The sequence below is a fragment of the Rattus norvegicus genome, chromosome X, assembly GCF_036323735.1.
Source record: "Rattus norvegicus strain BN/NHsdMcwi chromosome X, GRCr8, whole genome shotgun sequence".
NCBI classification, from domain to species: domain Eukaryota; kingdom Metazoa; phylum Chordata; class Mammalia; order Rodentia; family Muridae; genus Rattus; species Rattus norvegicus.
The window spans coordinates 117533045-117544417 of NC_086039.1; the positions used below are offsets into that span (position 1 = coordinate 117533045).

Genomic DNA, 11373 nt, shown 5'->3' on the forward strand with positions numbered 1-11373 from the left:
TCTCTAGGGAACATGAAAATGGTGTTGGTAGGACCTATAAAGTTGGGCCAATTGATATATAAGCCACTTACTTCAATGACCAAGCTGAAAGTCTGGCCTTATTGTTGGAATAAGAGAAAAGAAAGGCATTTGAGTCCTATTTCAGCTCCTAGATGTTTTATTAATTCTCTTCCCTGTCAGCTGCCAGCCACAAGCATCTTGTAGGCCTGTACCTTTTCACAATAGCTATAAAAGAATACAGGCAAACCATTTCCAGGGAGAAACTGATGGATGGGTGCTACTACCTTTTTGCTATGAAGTGACCCTGGAAAGAGGTTTTTGTAAACTACCACTTAATTCTCTTGGTCCTGGGGACTCACAAATACAATACTTCCCATTGCAAGCACTAGATGATTTAGGAATCAGTCCTTCCCTTCGGGTGAGTGCTACAAGTAGTTAGAATGGTGTTTCTTTGGTCTAAAGTTTTCAATATATCTTTCTTATTAAGTAGCCAAGTTCTCCCATTGGCTGTCTTAGGTATGAAGGGATTTTGGTACATGCCTACCTGTTCAATCTGGAGTATCTGTGGGTTGGTACATGATTAATAGATTTACTTTCTTTAGTCAATATCTTGATTTGCTGTGCATTCATTGTTATTCTTAATTAAATTGTTCGAATTGAATAAGGTAATGACCAACATATTACAAATCCCAGTTTCAGCAAAATTGTTAGCATGGTCAACCTTAATGAAATGTGTTATAATTAATTTTTAACAAAATTATATTTTACATGCTTATTAATAAGGTTGTGGTAACAAAACAATGAAATAAATATGTCTATTCGTATGTTACTTTAAACACAAGTTAGTATGATTTAGGCATATAGATCTGAAATTAATTCCAATAATTTTAACAACAACTTGCTTTTAGTAACATATAGAGGTGAATTTAAAATTTCTTCAAAAGTCATATCTGAGCCTGGTGTTACAGGACTATAGTCCCAGCTAGTTTAGAGACTGATATAGAAGAATCACAATGTCAAAGACTGCATAGACATATCAGCGACCCTTGTTTCAAAATAAAAAAAAAATAAAAAGGCTAGGGTTATAGCTCAGTAGTAGAGCACTTTCCTAACATTTGCAAAGACCCATGTTCAATCTCTTATAGTGAAGAAAAAGTTTTCCAGAAACAGAGTATTGTTCATGACATTATGTTTACTTTGGGATGCCATTAGAACACTTTTGGTAACTTGAAGGGGAAATGAAAATGAATATGAAAGGAGATTATTCAGAAGTCTGTTCATTAGTAGTTGGATTAAGATGGCTTTAGACATTGAGTTTGATAAAAGTTTTTGAAAAACCAGTTATCTAAACTGTGCACATGTTTTTGTGAAGTCCCAAATGGTAATACTTGGCTCGGTGAATGGGTAAGTGTGAAGTACTATACAAAAGTAATATTCTAGTTCTCTGTAGTGATGGACTATGCGATGAATAAAAGGGAGTAGAGAATCACATCTTTCAAAATGCAGTGACAATTGTTTACATTCATGCTTACTAAACTCTTAGAAGATTGCTTTGCTTTATGAACATGCTTTGCAATATAGTGATAACCAGTTTTAAATCATGGAGGAAACATTTTAATTTAACATTGTTTTATACATATGCTAGGGTTAATTGCATTCATATTTTCCTCAAGAAACCCCACCCCCCAATTTCCAAGAAAAACATAATGATGCTGTGATGATGACAGTGGCAACGAGATAATTACATATACTGCTCATTGCCTAAGCACTCTGTCATCAAGTAGAACATGTTAAACATCTCATAAAGCAAAACTAAGGAGGTGACTACAGTAAATCATTATAATTTCGAGTTGCCTTGGCATCTATTTTGGATATACTTAAAACTTTCTCATGCCACAGGAATGGCCAAGTTACCATTGATATACTTATTCCAGTCTACATTACCCCCAAAATGGGTCAAGTTTTTAGGTGGGGTTAAAAAAAGTAATTGTTCCTCATGCAACAGACTAGGTGATTATCGCTTTTATAATACAACTTTAAGATGGTTGTTTTCTTATTTCTCTGCTTACTTACCTGAGAACTTAGAATGAGTCATACCATTATTTACAATGGTATGTTTAACACATACATGCCTCAGAGTCTCAATTTCTGTCAGCCCAAATGGAAGGTTGTCATGCCAACTCATAAACTCCTAACCCAAAAACTTTCTATGGAAATCTTTTAATTTATTTCTTTTTATAATGAGCTATTGAATTTTTGCCTTGTTTGATCAATGACAGGCGGTCATATGCTAGGTTTTTCCTGGGACACCAAAGTAAGCATAAAAGTCAAAATCCCATAAATAGAACACAGGTAAAATCAAGAGCCATAAAGGTATCAATCAGTATAAATAAGTTTTACATTCTAGAGACTCTTTGGTCATGAATCAGCCAACTAGACATTATGCCATTGACTGGGTGTGTGACGTACATTATAACAGGTGCACCATGAATGTTTCCATTCACCTTTCCCTTCTTTTTCTATTAAGGAAGGCTACTAACCTCTTCAGGTCTAAAAATCACATTTTCACACAGTACACTTTCAAATTAATGATATGTATATTTCCCACTCCCTTTGTGACATATTTTCCAAGCTTTGTAAAACATTGAAACAATGAAGAATTGCTGAGACTTTGCTAAATGCAGAATATATATTGATGAAATTAAATACAAAAGGCCTGCCTTTTAAGTATTCACAATTTAGTTTGCATAGCAGGTTATTATTTCAGACTGGTCAAAGTGAGCCACTAATTTTTTAATTTTGCATACAGACTGTATTTTAAATAACAATGATTATATATATATGTGTATAAATATAATATATATATGTATATATGTATATATATTATAAACAAAAATATATATCAGGGGCCAGAAGCAGAAGTTCAGTAGAGCTAGTTTCTAGAGCATATGACAGCTGCCTGAATTTTAGCTACTAGACAGTAACTCACATTGAATACATATCACTTAAGTTGAAATAAATGGCAGCAAATGGAGATCCAGCGAATGATTTACTCATTGAAGTAGGCAAGAGACACAAGTTTTCTCAAGATGCATATTTACATACCTATACATGCAGTGTGCTAAATGAAAAGATAGTATGACAGTGTTTATGTATGATTCTTTTAAATCCTTTTGATTTAATATATTTTCAAGGGGAAATGAAATAATGTTAAGTAAACAATAATGGAGCAGGTACACTCACTACCTCTTCCTAAGCAACAATTCTGTCCTATGAGAACATGGGAAATTATTCCTATTTGTGAGAATTAACCACAATTCCCAAAAGCTTTGTGAAGGTATTTGAGTCTGAGTAAGAGATTTGAATTAGAATGGCGTGCGTACGTGTGTGTGTGTGTGTGTGTGTGTGTGTGTGTGTGTGTGTGTGTGTGTGTTTAGAAACAGAGGAATGAAAGTTTGAGGGAGAGTGACAGAAGATATTTTGAATCATTGATGCAAACAGTTCTGTGAGAAACAAAAGGCAACTAGATGACCTAATTGTGAGAACACCTCAGGAAAGCTTCCCTGCTTTGCTAAGAAATGTGGAAAATAAATGAACTTTTTAACCTATTCTTTATCTTCTGTGAAACCATCTTTGGTTTTCTTGATGTTTTTATTGGACTGTTTTCATCTAAGTAGATACTCTAGGGACCAATTGTTTTTGTGTTTCAGGTGGGGCCCTCGTGGTGATTTGAATGAGAATAGTTGCCATAGGTTCCTGTATTTCAATGCTTGGTCTTCAGTTGGTAGAGCTGATCAGGAAGGGTTTAAAGGTGTGGCCTTTTGGAAATTTGTCATTGGAGTTCAACTTTAACTTTTCAAAAGTTCATGCCAGATAGTCTCATTCTCTCTGCCTCTAACTTGCAGATCAGGAGGGAAGCTTCCAGCACCAGGCGTGCTTGCCTGTTTGCCTCCTTGCTTCCTGCCATGACAGGGCTCACCCTCTGAAACTGGAAGCAAGCTTCCAAATGAATTGCTTTATTTTTGTTGTTTTGTTCACAGTATCTTTTCACAGAAATACAAATGAGGTATCAGGCAATTGGGTATTGCTGTTACATGCCTCAGCATGCTGCTTGTTGGGAAAATATTCAAGACTTTGGATTAGAAAAGCAGTCAAATATTAAAACTGAGACTCAACAGGATATCCTATTAGAGTTTTGGAAGGCAGCAGTGTTGAGAGTAATGGTAGCCCTGCTCAGGAGGTTTCAGAGAAGAATAATTAGCAACTGGGCTAGAGACCATTCTTGTGATATTTTGGCCAAGAATGTGACTACATTTTGCCATTGTCTTAACAATTTGCCTGCATGGCTAAGATCAAAAACTCAGGTGACAGCAGATGGTGGCAATGATGTGGAGAAAGAGGAACACTCCTCCATTGTTGGGATTGCAGACTGGTACAACCATTCTGGAAATCAGTCTGGAGGTTCCTCAGAAAATTGGACATTGAACTGCCTGAGGATCCAGCTATACCTCTCTTGGGCATATACCCAAAAGATGCCTCAACATATAAAAAAGACACGTGCTCCACTATGTTCATAGCAGCCTTATTTATAATAGCCAGAAGCTGGAAAGAACCCAGATGCCCTTCAACAGAGGAATGGATACAGAAAATGTGGCACATTTGCATAATGGAGTACTACTCAGCTATCAAAAACAATGACTCCTTCAATTCTCAGTTCACAGACAGTAAATGTTATGAAAAGGACTTCCAGACCTCTTTTGACTTGCCTGAGCCTTGCTCAGGAGACATCTGTAATGCCTGTGTGCTGCTTGTGAAAAGATCAAAGAAGTTCCCAACAGGATCAAAAACAAAACAAAAACAAAAACAAAAAAAACAAAAGAAAAAAACTGGAATCATGTGGTAGATGCAAGAGCAGGCCCCAGTCTAAAGAAAATATTGAAACCAAAGAAAGTGAAAACTCCATCTGGAAACAGGAGGAAAAGCAACCACATTAGTAAACTGCAGAAGGAATTTAACCGCGACAGTTCTGATGCTCATACCACCACCTCAATTGCCTCTCCAGCCCAGTCTCCACACTCAGATACAGACATGGCTCCCAGCTCTAAAAGAACTCCTTTTTTTTTTTCTTTCTTAGATCTTACCTACTGGAAAAGACAGTAAAGATGTTGTGGGATCATCTATAAGGGCCGTTTTGGGGATGTCCTCATCGACACTCATCTCTGTAAGCCTTACTGCAGCAGTTAGAAGGCGGCTACTGAGAAGCCTAGGAGCAGGGGCCAGCTCCTCTGCGCATCTCCACTCAGGAGTGGAGACTAAGTTTCATTTAGAAGAGAGCAAAGGGCGATTTAAATTTTGAAAAGACCACAAAACAAACTGATCCTCCTATTTTTAACTTGGATGCCTGCTATTTTGCTAAAAGACATTTTCTAGAATAGTTTTTAATGGGTTACTATCCTTACCCTTCACCCAACAAACTCCAAAGCCAGTCTCTAGCTTACTGCAAGGAAAAGACGTGTACATAATATTTAAGATGCAGAGTACCTCATAGGAAAGCTGAATGCTGCTGTAAAGTGTTCTTCAAGTCTGTTTTAAAATCCCCTCTAATGAATGGAATAGGGGAATTTCAGGGAACAGAGATGGGATTTTTGTGTGATAAACCATATGTAGTTTATGCTTCCTGTGGAGAGGCAGTGGTTGTGGCATTTTTAAATGGCTGGTTACACTTACTTTTCCTCATGATTATTTATCATAACTCAGTAGCATGACCTGCTCCTAGAAGGTAGTTAAATTTTTTTTAAATGCCAAGGCATTGCCAAGGTTCTGATGATTTTGATCTGTGCTACTGATTATTAACAGGACAGACTGAGTTTTCTGCAAATAGCTTGAAAGAGGAAGCAATTTCTGAGCACACAAGTAGCACCGTGTCGCCTCCCCTTATCTTCATGTTGATAAAAGACTTTATGTGGATCTCATAAAACAGAACCAGATATCCTGGGGAAGGCCTGCCTCTAGGATGGGCAAGGTCCAATAGGGATAGTACCAAAGTATCCCCACAAAATAGAGAACACATGTGGTTAGAAACTACTTAATCAGAATGTGCAAGTCCGGGGGGGGGGATGATGGGCAAAGTTGATGGTGCTTGGGGCTATTTCCTAAATGACTTACAGTATGTAAATAATTGACATTGGTGTTAACATGACTGTCTTGGATTCACTGAAATCCACATGATTCAGTTCTAGCTCTGGATTACCTCAGTTGACCTTTGTGGAGGTTTTATCTATAGAGTAGTTCCTTGCCTTTTCATAAACATTATTAGGGTTTGGGGTTTTGTTGTTTTGTTATTTCTCTCCCCACTATTTAAAGTTGACTAGAAGGGTTAGTTGTGTGTTGAGGCTAAGTTGGTTGGTTGGGTTGACTTCTTAACATCAAGATAGCTGAGTGGAGCTCCACACCTAGATCTCAATGATTCAGTTGGCTTCTCAATGGAACCGAACTGAAGTTGTCTAGTTGCCTCTTCTCAAAATTTTCAGGAAAAAGAGTAGTGCCACTTGAGACCTCGTAGAGGAAGCATATGTGGCTGCCTTAGTGTTCTGTTGCTCATGATTACTTTAGAAACTGGATTTTTAAAGACCTTTAGAGTTTCACAACAAGGAAAAACCACAGTTTGTGGCATCCTATAGTTTTACATTGTGTATTTCTTCCTTTTAGGAAAAAACCTACCTAGAACAAGCTACAACATGCACAGATTGCCCAAAGAATGGGTCAATTCTCTACAGTCCTGGTGTATACAGTGTGTATCAATTACCGCCCTCCTATGTTACATTGACATGGGATTATATTTTATACATTTTGGCTGATGCAGTATTTGTGGTAGAATATACTTTGATGGATCATGTCTAATTCTGTGTCCATTTATTTATTATTAGACCTCAACCACAGCCTTCTCCCCCTCCACTTTCTGCCTGTAGGATGTACTGTATGGAGTCATGAAGTTTGCATTAATATAATAGAAATCTACAAATCTGTCTTGTATTTTTATACTGTTGGATACTTAAAATCAAAACATTTCTCTGGGGAATTGAATGAATTTATTTATCCAATTTATTTAGTCTTACTAGGAAAAAAACATGATGACTTCATGAAATTCTTAGGCAAATGGATGGAATTAGAAAGTGTTATCCTGAGTGAGGTGACCAAATCACAAAAGCACACACATGGTAAGTACTCACTAGTAAGTGGATATTAGCCCAAAAGCTCAGAGTACCCAAGATATAATTTATAGAACATATGAGGCTTTGGAAGGAGAAAGACAAAAGTGTAGATGCTTCAGTCCTTCTTAGAAGGGGAACAAAATCCTCAAGGGAGGAAATAGGGAGACAACGTATGGAAAAAGACTGAAGGAGAGCTGTTTCCTGAGAGGCTCTGCCAGAGACTGACAAATACAGAATGGATGCTCACAGTCAACTGATAACAGGGTCCCCAATGGAGGAGTTAGATAAAGGACCTAGGTAACTGAGGGGGTTTGCAATCTTATAGGAAGAACAATATCAACCAACCAAACCTCCCCAGAACTCCCACAGACCTTATAAGCCACCAGCCAAAGAGTACACACGAATCACCCTTGGCTCCAGCTGCATATGTAGCAGAGGATGGCCTTGTCAGTATCAATGAGAAGTGAGGCTCTTGGTCCAGTGAAGACTCAATGTTCCAGTCTAGGGGAATGGCAAGGCTGGGAGGTGTAAGGGAGTGAGTAGGTGGGTGGGGGAGCACCTTATGAAGGCAGGGAGTGGAGGAATGGGATGGGATGGGAAATTCCCAGGGGGGAAAGCAGGAAAGATGATAACATTTGAATTGTAATGAAAGAAAATATCCAATAAAAGAAAAGAAAAAGGTATTCTGAAGGAAAAAGAAAAACAAGTAAGACTATAAATACATACATACATACATACATACATGCATACATACATACATACAATGAAAAGTTTGTAGAAGAAAAGCTTCTGAAAATGTAATGCTGGAGCAAAATATTGACCTCAAGGTGTTGAGAAGTTTTAAGAGAAGCCTAAAGATAATTGGAGTAAAGACACTACTGTCCTCAGGGCAAGAACCCATCCAGCTAATCCTTCAAAATGTGAAAGGAAAAGGCCCCTCTTCATTGAAATAGATCGTTGTGTATCTTGTCATAAAAGTTCAATGAAACTTCATGCCATGTTGTGTTAGTGACTTAATGGTGTCACACCATATATTCTCTATTAAAATAGGAAGACATCTTTAACAAATAAAAGAGAGAAGTTAATATTTTTATCAGACAAGATTATAGAAGTTTTAAAAAGCAATGGGTCCTGTCATTATTTACTGATAGGTGTGTCATATGTGATGTTACAAATTTATAAAGACATCTTTAACTTTAATGGGGCATTTTGTTTGAATGAATTTCAATTTAATGAAGGGATTCATCAGTTGTCAAAAATAAACACTGTATTAATTTTTATAGGAAACAGATTCACATTTGTCATTTGGAAGATAATACAATTTCTAGGGTAAAATATTATTAAAATATTTGCCAATGTATCGTTTTTGAAGAAGTATCCTTATCACTGAACTTGATTTACCAGGACTCAATTTCCATTTCTCAATAAATATGACAATATTTAAATAATAAGCAGAAAATATCTTCGGTTTGAAAGATATCTAGACATCATTTTAAATAAGGTTATCTTTTAGTTAATTAACAATATAAAATGAATGTATATATTATTCTCCTTATAGTCTAAAGATTTGTTGTGATGATGACTACTATTTTAATAGGCAGTAGAGTGATTCAAATAAGTCACACATGTCATTTAGATAATGGGATTCATGATTAGGTGTTCTAATTTTTTCATATTGTAATGTCTCACAGGTAAATAAATATGTAGAATAAAGAGAGAGTTGGTTAGTACATGCCAATTACAGCATTAAAGCAACACAAGACATGAATATTCTTCCCCAAATGAAGCTTCTCTGGGGCTTTTTGCACTCTAGTTTATGTGCTGAAATAGCTAGACTCTTAGCAGTTGTTTATGACTGAAAGACAAAGGTACTGTTTTGGGAGTTGAAAATTTGTCATTATCTCAATATCAGAAATACCGCTGCGTTTACAAATAGGGTTTTCATCCAGGCAAAAGGGTGCTTGCCTTTAATCTCAGTACTCAAGGAGCAGAGGCAGGTGACTATGAGTTCAAGGCCAACCTGGTCTATGTATGTTGTGAGTTGCAGGCCATTGAAGACTATATATTAAGAACCTGTCTCAAGGACGCCAGAGGAAAAAGCCAAAGACCATCTGGAACCCTGGTGCACTGAAGCTCCCGGAAGGGGCGGCACAGGTCTTCCTGGTTGCTGCCGCTGCAGAGAGCCCGTGGGCAGCAGCCCACGAGCGAACCTGAGCCTCGGGACCACAGGTAAGACCAAATTTTCTGCTGCAAGAAAGCTGCCTGGTGAGCTTGGGACACACGGAAGCAGAATTTCTCTAGGACCGGGCACATTCTGTGTTTACCGGAAGTCCCACACCCGCGGATCCCGGCCCGCAGCAGCTCTCTGCTCCCAGACCCGGTGAGAGAGAGACCCAACCGCCTGGTCAGGTGGGCACTCCTGAGGCTGCAGAGCGGAAGAGACCACCAACTCTGCTCACCCCTGCCCACATCCCTGGCCCAAGAGGAAACTGTATAAGGCCTCTGGGCTCCCGTGGGGGAGGGCCCAGGAGCGGCAGGACACCTGCCTGAGACACCGCCTGAACCTGAAAGAAACAGACCGGATAAACAGTTCTCTGCACCCAAATCCCGTGGGAGGGAGAGCTAAACCTTCAGAGAGGCAGACAAGCCTGGGAAACCAGAAGACACTGCTCCCTGCACACACATCTCGGACGCCAGAGGAAAAAGCCAAAGACCATCTGGAACCCTGGTGCACTGAAGCTCCCGGAAACGGCGGCACAGGTCTTCCTGGTTGCTGCCACTGCAGAGAGCCCGTGGGCAGCACCCCACGAGCGAACCTGAGCCTCGGGACCACAGGTAAGACCAAATTTTCTGCTGGAAGAAAGCTGCCTGGTGAACTCAAGACACAGGCCCATAGGAACAGCTGAAGACCTGTAGAGAGGAAAAACTACACGCCCGAAAGCAGAACACTCTGTCCCCATAACTGACTGAAAGAGAGGAAAACAGGTCTACAGCACTCCTGACACACAGGCTTATAGGACAGTCTAGCCACTGTCAGAAATAGCAGAACAAAGTAACACTAGAGATAATCTGATGGCGAGAGGCAAGCGCAGGAACCCAAGCAACAGAAACCAAGACTACATGGCACCATCGGAGCCCAATTCTCCCATCAAAACAAACATAGAATACCAAACACACCAGAAAAGCAAGATCTATTTTCAAAATCATATTTGATCATGATGCTGGAGGACTTCAAGAAAGACATGAAGAACTCCCTTAGAGAACAAGTAGAAGCCTACAGAGAGGAATCGCAAAAATGCCTGAAAGAATCGCAAAAATCCCTGAAAGAATTCCAGGAAAACATAAATAAACAAGAGGAAGCCCATAGAGAGGAGACACAAAAATCCCTGAAAGAATTCCAGGAAAACATAAATAAACAAGGAGAAGCCCATGGAGAGGAAACAAAAATCCCTGAAAGAATTCCAGGAAAACACAATCAAACAGTTGAAGGAATTAAAAATGGAAATAGAAGCAATCAAGAAAGAACACATGGAAACAACCCTGGATATAGAAAACCAAAAGAAGAGACAAGGAGCTATAGATACAAGCTTCACTAACAGAATACAAGAGATGGAAGAGAGAATCTCAGGAGCAGAAGATTCCATAGAAATCATTGACTCAACTGTCAAAGATAATGTAAAGCAGAAAAAGCTACTGGTCCAAAACATACAGAAAATCCAGGACTCAATGAGAAGATCAAACCTAAGGATAATAGGTATAGAAGAGAGTGAAGACTCCCAGCTCAAAGGACCAGTAAATATCTTCAACAAAATCATAGAAGAAAACTTCCCTAACCTAAAAAAAGAGATACCCATAGACATACAAGAAGCCTACAGAACTCCAAATAGATTGGACCAGAAAAGAAACACCTCCCGTCACATAATTGTCAAAACACCAAACGCACAAAATAAAGAAAGAATATTAAAAGCAGTAAGGGAAAAAGGTCAAGTAACATATAAAGGGAGACCTATCAGAATCACACCAGACTTCTCGCCAGAAACTATGAAGGCCAGAAGATCCTGGACTGATGTCATACAGACCCTAAGAGAACACAAATGCCAGCCCAGTATCCAGCAAAACTCCCAATTAACATTGATGGAGAAACCAAGATATTCCATGACAA

The 11373-nt window shown here is 38.8% G+C and overlaps 1 pseudogene; it reads left to right on the forward strand.

The window, feature by feature from the left end:
• Nucleotides 1–1378: 1378 nt before the first annotated feature.
• Sinhcaf-ps2 (SIN3-HDAC complex associated factor, pseudogene 2) lies at nucleotides 1379–5327 on the forward strand (annotated as a pseudogene).
• The last annotated feature ends 6046 nt before the right edge of the window (nucleotides 5328–11373 follow it).